The 10654-nt window shown below is 41.7% G+C and overlaps 1 long non-coding RNA gene across 1 annotated transcript; it reads right to left on the bottom strand.

Moving 5' to 3' along the window:
- Positions 1-3230: 3230 nt before the first annotated feature.
- Positions 3231-7892, bottom strand: LOC125596079. The gene is made up of 2 exons (XR_007330812.1): positions 6346-7892; positions 3231-5835 (listed from the first exon to the last, which is right to left on the bottom strand). It is a non-coding gene; the product is annotated as an uncharacterized LOC125596079 (long non-coding RNA).
- Positions 7893-10654: the final 2762 nt, after the last annotated feature.

Raw genomic sequence — 10654 nt, 5'->3', positions numbered from 1 at the left:
GCGAGTAAGGAGGAAGGCTCTCCATCAATGCGGCTTCAATGAGAGGTGATTGAGGAGAAGCTGATGAATCCATTCTGCCTTTCCAAGAAGTTGATGATGCCAGGAAGATGGTGCATTGAGAGAGTTTGGAAACTCACAAAAACACAAGGGAAGTTCCCTTAGACTTTTAATCCTCTTTTCAATCTTTTTCATTCATCTTATTCATTGCTTGTGCTTGAAAAGATACTTAAGATGATTATGATTGAATTGTGAGATTGTGTGCATCAAGTGTGATGCAGGATATTCATTTTCTTGTTTTTTGATAGGTACTGATGCACCTTTGGGATAATGTATCAGGTACCATTGCTTGAGCCTCACTAAAGATGTTCCTGGTCAGTTCCTTGCTTCTCTAAGATGGCTGAGAAGTCTGTTGAGAGGGGGAGATCCAAACCAGTTCTATGAAGAGGGCAAGCCGTGTGTGAAGTGTTGATCAGCCTCACTAGTGTTTTGAAGATGATCTGGTCGTGTCCTAGCTTCTCTAAGATGGCTGTGAAGTCAGTTGAGAGGGGGAGACTTCAAACCGGTTCCATGAAGAGGTGAAGCTGAAGTATGAAGTGTGAAGTGTGCGCAAAGCTGTGAAGAGTTGCTGCACCTGTTAGGCCGTGATCCAGAGCTTCTTGTGTCCAACCACACTGGTTCTAAGGCACAAGAGCTCACTGGCTAATCCCTAGGCTTTGAAGAGCTCTACTCTTTTTCCCTTGCAAGGTTTTGTCCCAATGGGTTTTCCTTGTAAGGTTTTTAATGAGGGAGACTCTTCAGAGTTCCAAGCTTGGCTTAGGATCTCCTAAAGTCAAAGCTTGAGGGGGAGTGTTGAACTGAAGAGAAGATGGAGCTTGTACAATAATAGGGCAAGCTCTAGAAGATGTTAAGAAGAGTTCTATGAAGCTTCAGAAGAGATGTGAAGCTAGTACAAAGATAAGATAGTGATCAAGAAGAGTAGTAATCAGAGTTGGGAGATCTTTGGAGGAGTTTGGGAGCTTAAGGGCGAGGCCGGTACGGACGGCCGTACGGATGGTACGGCCTGTACGGACATGATCAACTCAAGACTGATGGACTCGACCATTTGAAGCTATTTGAGGGCTGTGCAAATATAGGGCATTGGTGTACGGTTATGGCAAGTCCGTACAGCCAAGGAGAAGCTCTAATATGAGTGTGCAAAGTCCGGGATGGTGAGAAGCATCAAATGGAATCAAGAAGATGCTTTGGTGGCAAGAAGATTCAAACAAGAGTTGGCGCCAAGTATGGGAAGTATGGGATTGGTTAGAATGGTCCACGACAGGCTGGCTACAGCTGGAAAGGAAGAGCAAGCAAGGTTGTGTATCTGGACAGTTAAAAGGGCAGATACACAAGCTCTCCTCACCATACTTTCCCTCATCCAATCAGGCGCATACAAACAGCTAGTAAAGCACCAAGAGTGATCTGAAGCATCCAATTCAAACCAGAAGATCTCCACCCTTCTTTCCTTATCTCTTAGCTAGGGTTTTCTAAGTTGTAAAGCTAGTATAAAGGTTTAAGGATGTCGATTTGTAAAAGACCAAGTGAGTTAGGGGGTTTCCCCTCTCCTTCTCTAATCTGAAACACTAATCTTCAGTCTCTTATTCTCTCAGTCTCTCTAGTCTCTTAAGTCTCTTAATCTCTCTGTTCTTAAGTCTCTTATACACTCTCACAAATCTCTCTTCCTAAATCACCTAGAACAAGCTCTAATCATTCTTCATTGAAGCTTATACACACACACATACTACCAGAGTAGAGATCTCTTTAAAAATCATAATAGGAGTTGGCGAAAAGAAGTTATCCCACTTTCAAATCAGGTGATTCCAGTTTCCCAGTTTGGGAATAGGACAGCTTCATCGTTGTTCCAATCAAACCAGGATGAATCACTTTGTGAGAAGGTTGATTTGGATGCATAAAGTGGTGGAGAATCACCAGGAAGTTGAATAAATCTCATAGGAGTTGGGATGAAGAAGTTATCCCAATTTCAAATCAGGTGATTCCAGTTTCCCAGTTTGGGAATAGCACAGCTTCTTCGTCGTTCCATTCAAACCAGGATGAATCACTTTGTGAGAAGCTTGATTTGGATACATAAAGTGGTAGAGAATGGCCAGGAAGTTGTATAAATCTCATAGGAGTTGGGATGAAGAAGTTATCCCACTTTCAAATCAGGTGATTCCAGTTTCCCAGCTTGGGAATAGCACAGCTTCTTCGTCGTTCCAATCAAACCAGGATGAATTACTTTGTGAGAAGCTTGATTTGAATACATAAAGTGGTGGAGAATCACCAGGAAGTTGAATAAATTGTTGACATGAAGAATAAAGCAAGAAGATAGTGAAAGAATTGAGATGAAATAAAAGGAATATGATGAGAATAAGCTTCTGGTTCAGTATGAAACCAGAGAGAGTGATTGATGAGCAATTGAAAGTAATGAGAGAGTGAAGAGAGTATAAAGTGTTTGGGAGAGTTTCTGAGTATGCTAGAGTATAAGGGAGTAATGGAGGTCGTGAGAGACAAGAGAATAGAGAGAGAATCTGAGAGTGTAGTAACCAGAGTATGTGAAGAAAGAGTTTTACTCTCCTTAGTTTACAATCAGATACATCATTATCTTAAATAGACAAGCACACATATTAAACAAATACTAAAACAGGGTTTTACTAAACAAATAATATTGTAGGGTTTTCTGGTGAAGCCAGGAAGGTACAGCCAAGGTGAATCTCGACCAGAGGGAGTAGAGAGTGACAGGGGAGAGAGATGGGCACAGTCTGGTTGGGTGAAAGTGACAGCAGGTTCATCCTCTTATGCACATGTGACTTTTACTCTATTTAATTCCCAACTTGTCTCAGCTCTCTCCGACGGTCTGATGCTCCATTTTAAGTTCAAATCTGCTTCAGAAGATCAAGCTGTACGAGTTCCTCACCTGCCTTACCATCCAAGTCACTCTAGGTAACTTGGAAGCCAAGACTGTACGGACTGCCTTGTGTAGCAAGGTTTTCCAGACCTGAATCTTTTCAAGTATCTCTTCTTCTCTTTGTCTTCTTTATGTATAAGATCAATGGATCACACACAGCCATGCTTCTTCCTTCTCCACTCTAACCATAACTTGGTTCACAAGTCTGTATGAACCAGTCTCATCTTTGAAGTATCCAGATTACTTCCTCTACAATATCAAACTTGGATCATGAACCAGCTTCTTCTTCTGGTCATTCCCTTCTTCATTTCAACACTCCCCCTCAAGCTTGACCATAGGAGATCCTTGGACAAGCTTGGAACCTTGAAGAAGCTCCCTCATTAAAAACCTTAGCAAGAAAACCCATTGGGACAAAACTTGCTAAGGGAAAAAGAGTGGAGTTTCTACAAAGCTTAGGGATTGGCCAGTGAGCCTAAGGAACTTCAGATTCATCATGGTGGAGTCCTTAGGCTCTGGATCGTGGCCTAATAGGTATAGCAAGTATGAATCACCATAACTTGCTATCCTTGAGCACAAGTGGCCGGCTGGATCATTTTGTGGCCGGTTTAGGGTCTCTCTCTCTCTCAACTGGCTTCAAGCTACCTTAGGAAGGCTAGGACATGACCGGATCATCATCATCATCTTCAGTGAGGCTCAAGCTTATTTTGGTACCTGATACATCATTTCAAAAGTGCATCAGTTCTTAAGGAAATGCACTCATCACATCAAACTCAATAATAGTTTAAGTATAAGGACAATCATGAATGTATTGAGATGAGTTTAAGGTGCTTCCCTTTTATAAGAATGGTGAGCTCAATCACACGGTTGGTACTGAGTAATGCAAGAGTGAATCCACTACTTGCAAACTTGGATTGGCGCCAATTCCTTCACCATCAAATCACCTTTGAGCTTCTTCTTATGACCTGAGCTTGTCTCCCCCTTTCTTCTGGCTTCTTGCCTCTATTTAGGGGTTGAGACAAAGCTTGCCTTTGTTCATGAGCTCAATAGGTACCTGATTCAATCATACAAAGAATGCATGTATCAATTCTCAAGGGGAAAACCTATTCTCACATAAGAATAAGGATGGTTTTAGGTACTCCCCTTGCATTAGTTTCTGGAATGTTGATGAGGAGTGCAGAGCACTTGAATCCTCCACGCCATTCCTTCTCTCAACCAGCCTTTGCATTGTTCTCTTGAAGTTTCAACATGTAGGGGGACTTTGCAACTCCATAATTTGCCACCATCATGTGATTGCTTAGCCAAGAATGTCCCTGATTGAATAATCCTTGCATCTGGCTGGTAAGAACAGTGAGGAGTGACAGCTTCTTCAGACTGATCACTTAAGTCCTCTTTTAATTTGCCAACCTCTTGCTGGTCTTCTATGAGGAAATGGGACACTGGATATAATAAGCTTCATGGATCTTTTGGTAGCTCACTGATATTCCCCTCCTCAAGCTTGACTGAGTATAGTGACAAGCTTGAACGTGAGCTTCAATGAGTTTTGAACTGGGAGCACAACAATACCAACATCTGCGCTTAAGCCAACTGGATCACCATTTGCCTTCAGCTCCAATGTCTTTGGACCACCAGTCTCCTCATGACTTAGGTGATGGCCTTCCTTGTGAGTCTCTTGAACCAGGAGCACAACAGCTCCTACGCCTGCGCTTAAGCCAACTGATTCCACTCATAAGATGTCTCTCCATGGTCAGTAATATACACCAAGTGTAGGCTCTGAACAACATGGTCTCTTTTCTCCATGTTCAGGAATATGCATCTTGTGCAGGCTCTGATCAACATGGGTATATCTCTTTTCCTGTTGCTGCTTCTGGTCTAATAGTCACATCATGTGTCCTACACACCATTACAACTCAGATAGGGATCAGTAACATCAGCATGGGACCAGATCATTGAATAAAATGAAGACTGGTCGCAACTGCTTAAAAAAAAAACAGATTGCAAAACAGCTTATCACCTCCTATGACAGCTTTAGAAACAATATGAATGCACCAGGAACAATATGTATGCCTCTTTAATACAATCCAATATGCATTTTTAAGACAATCCAGATGCTAAAGAAGACTAGGCTAATAACCTAATCAATTTCAACAACAGCATGAATACACCACACATCTAGGAACACTCCTAGATACTTAACAATCTCAAGGCAGACATGACAATTAAAGGACTCCCAATCGATATCAATATATCATGGATGCATGACAACCTAGGCAGACACTTCTAGGAACAAAAACAACCACAGATGATAAGATTAAGACAAAATGCAACTTCTAGCAACTTATCATGATCCATTGGACTCTAAACCATCACTCAAAAACGACCAGACACATTACACAAGCTATTGTTCAGGTTTAGGAGGTTTAACTTACAGCCAAGGAACCTGGGCTGGTTCCTTGAACCTTCATATACACACTACTCATCTGAGCTTGGTGGATTTGAGTTTTGGATTCATTACCCAACTCCTTTTCCTTGTGTGTTTGGCCCTGTTTGTAAAGCTCACCCTTGGATCCCCTCCTGTCCTCCTGGTCTTCTTGGTTCTATTGGACATCATCCGCCTGTGAACTTTCCTTGAAGCATGGCTGAATTTGAGTGCTTTTAAGAACATGAGATGAAATGGCTTCTCAATGTTTCTTCTTGCTGATTTGACTTCACCATACACGACCAGGGGATCAGATAGGAACCCTGAGAATGACTGAGAGGACCGTGGCTTTTGTTGACTCCATATTGAAGTAAATTTGAGAAAGTCGGTTTGAGCAGTCTTCAAGAGGGTGTGAGCTTTGAGCTTGTGCTTGATGTGTAAAGGTCATCACATAACATTTAATAACCTGTCACCACAACTAAAGACAGGTATCAAAAGACAATAAAGAGATCAGAACATGGTTTCTCACCAAGTCTGATCTCCAAAAACACCTTAACAAAGAACACAATGGACATAAACTTTCTTGAAACTATTCAAGCAACAACACTGAATCCTAATTATCATAACTAACCATTCAGGTAACATAGAAACATCACAACCTAACACCAGGTCTAAACAACATTTTAAAAGAAATTTCTAAACTTTTTCTTGACAATTTTGAAGCAAATAAACCAGACAATTTTCTAGACAAGATTAGAATAATATAATGGCATATTTTTTTTTTTTTTTCAGAGACAGAGATTAAAAATAGCACTAAGACTCTTAACAAAATTCTAAGGCAGACAAATACTTAGACAAAATGACAATTGGACAGTCTTTTCATGTGTAGAAACTAGACAAGAACAACAAGCTAGTTTCTAAACACCCTAAGACAACACAAACGACCAGCACACACAGTGCTTTTATTAGAGTAGAAGATTCCGCTTACTCTCAAGAAACCTGAGCTGGTTTCTTGACTCTCCAGCCCATGGGGGCTTATTGAAAGTACATTTGTTTCAGATGTGGATTGAATATCCACCACCTATCCTTAGTGAGTCCTTCCTTGCAGTGCTGACTCTTCTGACCTTTCTTCTCTTCCAACTTGAAGTAGGATTTGTTGGACAGAGACTGAGCTTCTGGTTGTCTCTCATTAACATGAGCAAAGACCTTGCAGATTTTCCATGGAGCTTCATCTGAAGTATGGCTCCAAACACCTTTGCCTCTATGGTTTTTCTTCATCATTCTGACCCAGAGAGAGTAGTTTGGAGTTTTGAGCTTCACTGAACTCGCCCATGCTTGAATATTCATCATCTTGAAGATTTTTGGACCAGTGGATAATAGGATGTTCCTACTGGTTTGAAAGGGACAGGATTTGAAAGACTGGACTTTGATGAAGCTTGCTGAACTGAGCTAAGACTTTCTTGAGTTCCAGAGACTGAGATACTCCTTTATCTTGAGTTCTGGTGAGGTTTTCCTCTCCTGGAAAACCTTTGGACCAGAGGATAAAAGGATGTAACAAACAGGTTTGAACAGATTTTTAAAGAGAGATTTTGGACAGGGATGATTTGCGGAAGCAATATAGGTTCTCAAGAGCTTGTGGCTCTGATACCATGAAAGAATTGAGATGAAATAAAAGGAATATGATGAGAATAAGCTTCTGGTTCAGTATGAAACCAGAGAGAGTGATTGATGAGCAATTGAAAGTAATGAGAGAGTGAAGAGAGTATAAAGTGTTTGGGAGAGTTTCTGAGTATGCTAGAGTATAAGGGAGTAATGGAGGTCGTGAGAGACAAGAGAATAGAGAGAGAATCTGAGAGTGTAGTAACCAGAGTATGTGAAGAAAGAGTTTTACTCTCCTTAGTTTACAATCAGATACATCATTATCTTAAATAGACAAGCACACATATTAAACAAATACTAAAACAGGGTTTTACTAAACAAATAATATTGTAGGGTTTTCTGGTGAAGCCAGGAAGGTACAGCCAAGGTGAATCTCGACCAGAGGGAGTAGAGAGTGACAGGGGAGAGAGATGGGCACAGTCTGGTTGGGTGAAAGTGACAGCAGGTTCATCCTCTTATGCACATGTGACTCTTACTCTATTTAATTCCCAACTTGTCTCAGCTCTCTCCGACGGTCTGATGCTCCATTTTAACTTCAAATCTGCTTCAGAAGATCAAGCTGTACGAGTTCCTCACCTGCCTTACCATCCAAGTCACTCTAGGTAACTTGGAAGCCAAGACTGTACGGACTGCCTTGTGTAGCAAGGTTTTCCAGACCTGAATCTTTTCAAGTATCTCTTCTTCTCTTTGTCTTCTTTATTTATAAGATCAATGGATCACACACATCCATGCTTCTTCCTTCTCCACTCTAACCATAACTTGGTTCACAAGTCTGTATGAACCAGTCTCATCTTTGAAGTATCCAGATTACTTCCTCTACAATATCAAACTTGGATCATGAACCAGCTTCTTCTTCTGGTCATTCCCTTCTTCATTTCAACAGATAGGAACTTGGAGAACAAGGCTGTCCGTACAACCTAAGAGTGACTTGCAAGGAAAGCAAGCAAGTCATGAGTTAACCAACTCGGTCAAGTGATTAAAAGATCTCCTAGTGAGTGGGAATGTCGACATGTATCCGTTGAAGAGAAGTGAGTGGAGGAGTCACGGGTGTGTCTAAGAGAAGAGAGAGGGAGCTGACCGTTGGGTGCTGTCACTATCCCTCTTGCTGAACGAGCCATCCGCGGATCTGCCTCCTCTTTGTTTATTCTTTCCCTTGTACTATCTTCTCATTGTTTATGCATTCTTGTATGTCTTTAAATACCCTGTCATGTGTAACAAATCAAGTAAGGAAACTTATTCTCCTTCTATTCTCTTTGTCACACTCTCACGGAAACTCTCTCCATCTCTTACTCTTCTCTCTTAATCTCTCCTTAATCTTCTAAAACTCTCATGGTATCAGAGCAGCTGTGCTCTTGAGACCTAAATCTCTTTTTCTTCCGCGAACTCTCTGTGTTTTATTTCTATTTTTGGCAAAGTTCATCCTGTTCTTGAGGTGTTCTTCAATCTCATTTCCAGAATTTGCCAAAAATAGCAAAGTTCATCCAAAACTTTCGTTTCTCTTTCTCTCTTGATGGATACCTCCGAGAACCCAAAGATGGTGATGATACCAGTTACTCTCAAGGGTCCTAACTACCTGACATGGGCAAGACTTGCCAAAACAGCTCTCGGAGGCAGAGGCCTTTGGGAGATTGTTGAAGAAGGCCGCCCCACCAAGAAGACTGTTCTAGGAGAGGATGGCAAAGAAGTGGTGGTTGCGGATGCTGGGGATAAGAAGAAAGGTCAGGAGGACCTCATGGTGTTGTCTATCATCCAGAATAGCCTCGCCCCTTCTCTCCAAGAGGCTTATGCATTCTGTGAAACTTCCAAGGAGCTGTGGGATACTCTCAAGAAGGTGTATGCCAACAAATCCAACATCAGCAAGGTGTATGAAGTAAAAGGAGCAATCAACTCTCTAAGTCAAGAGGACACAGACTTTGATGCTCATTTTGGGAAGTTCCGGTCTCTATGGGCTGAGCTAGAGATGCTCAGACCCGCAACAATTGATCCGGATGTTCTACATGAAAGAAGGGAGCAAGATAAGGTCTTTGCCTTGCTGCTCACTCTCAACCCAGGGTATGATGACCTTATTAGGCACATACTGAGGAACAAGGAGCTTCCATCTCTAGATGAAGTGTGTGCTGAGATTCAGAAGGAGCACGGCTCAGTGGGTCTCTTTAAGAGAAAGGGGGAGCTAGTGATGGCCAATCAAGCTGAAGGAGCCGAGAGCAAACCTGCCGGAGTAGCCAACAAAGGGTACTACAAGCCGGAGGAAAAGAAAGTGTGGGTGTGTGATCATTGCAAGAGGAAGGGTCACGGCAAGGACAAGTGCTGGATACTTCACCCACACCTCAAACCGGCTAAGTTCAAGACTGATGGTCGAGCAAACTACTCAGGTGATGTAGGAGAAGCTTCCACGGCCTACCGCACTCATGAGGGCAAGGGAAACCAGGATGAGTCCATCAAGAAATCTGACATTGAGGCACTCATCAAAGCTCTCAAGGAGTCTGGTAAAACTCTTGGTTCCTCTCTTAGTGCATCATATCAATTGCCTAGGAGTTTATTCACGGCATTTCAAGTTGCTCATGAATCTGATAGAGTTAAACCCTTAGTCATAGACTCAGGAGCCTCTCATCACATGATTAGTGATTTAAACTTGATTAAAAATATCACTCCTGCAGTAGGAAATGTTATGATAGCTGATGGTAACAAGGTTCCAATTAAAGGCATAGGGGAACTTAAATTATTTGAGAAAGAATCCAAAGCCTTCTACATGCCTAGTTTCACTTCTAATCTATTATCTGTGAAAAGGGTGACCAATGACTTGAATTGCAATGTTATATTTACGCCTGATGATGTCTACTTTCAGGATATTGACTCATGTAGGTTGCTTGGCAAAGGTGTGAGCAAGGGAAACCTGTACTTGCTAGAAGACACTAAGCTTGCATCCGATCTATCTGTTGCTTTCAATTCAAGTTTTAATTTCCCTAAAGATGTAATGTGGCATGCTAGATTAGGACATCCTCATTCTCGTGCCTTGAACATCATGTTGCCTAGTATTTCATTCCAACAAGATTGTGAAGCTTGTATCTTAGGAAAACATTGCAAAACTGTATTTCCCAAGTCTAGTACAATCTATGAACACTGCTTTGATTTAATTCACTCGGATGTATGGACAGCTCCATGTCTTTCTAGAGAACATCACAAGTATTTTGTGACCTTTATTGATGAGAAATCCAAGTACACATGGATCACTCTCTTACAATCAAAGGATAGGGTCTTAGATGCATTTATAAACTTTGAAACATATGTCTCTAACCATTATAATGCCAAAGTTAAGATTTTGAGATCAGATAATGGAGGAGAGTACACCAGCAATGCATTCAAAGCCCATCTAGCCAAACGAGGTGTGATCCATCAAACCAGCTGTCCATACACTCCCCAACAAAATGGTGTGGCCGAGAGGAAGAACAGGCATCTCATGGAGGTCACTAGGAGCATGATGTTCCATACTAGTGTCCCAAAGAGCTTTTGGGGTGATGCGGTCCTAACTGCATGCTACCTGATCAACCGCATTCCTACCAGAGTTCTAAAAGACTACTCTCCATTTGAGGTATTGAACAAAGCTAAACCATCTATTGATCATATGCGTGTGTTTGGGT

Source organism: Brassica napus, unplaced genomic scaffold, assembly GCF_020379485.1.
Source record: "Brassica napus cultivar Da-Ae unplaced genomic scaffold, Da-Ae ScsIHWf_1128;HRSCAF=1604, whole genome shotgun sequence".
Classification (NCBI taxonomy): domain Eukaryota; kingdom Viridiplantae; phylum Streptophyta; class Magnoliopsida; order Brassicales; family Brassicaceae; genus Brassica; species Brassica napus.
Note: the sequence above shows the minus strand (reverse complement) of the source record. Positions and strands in the feature narration are given on the sequence as shown.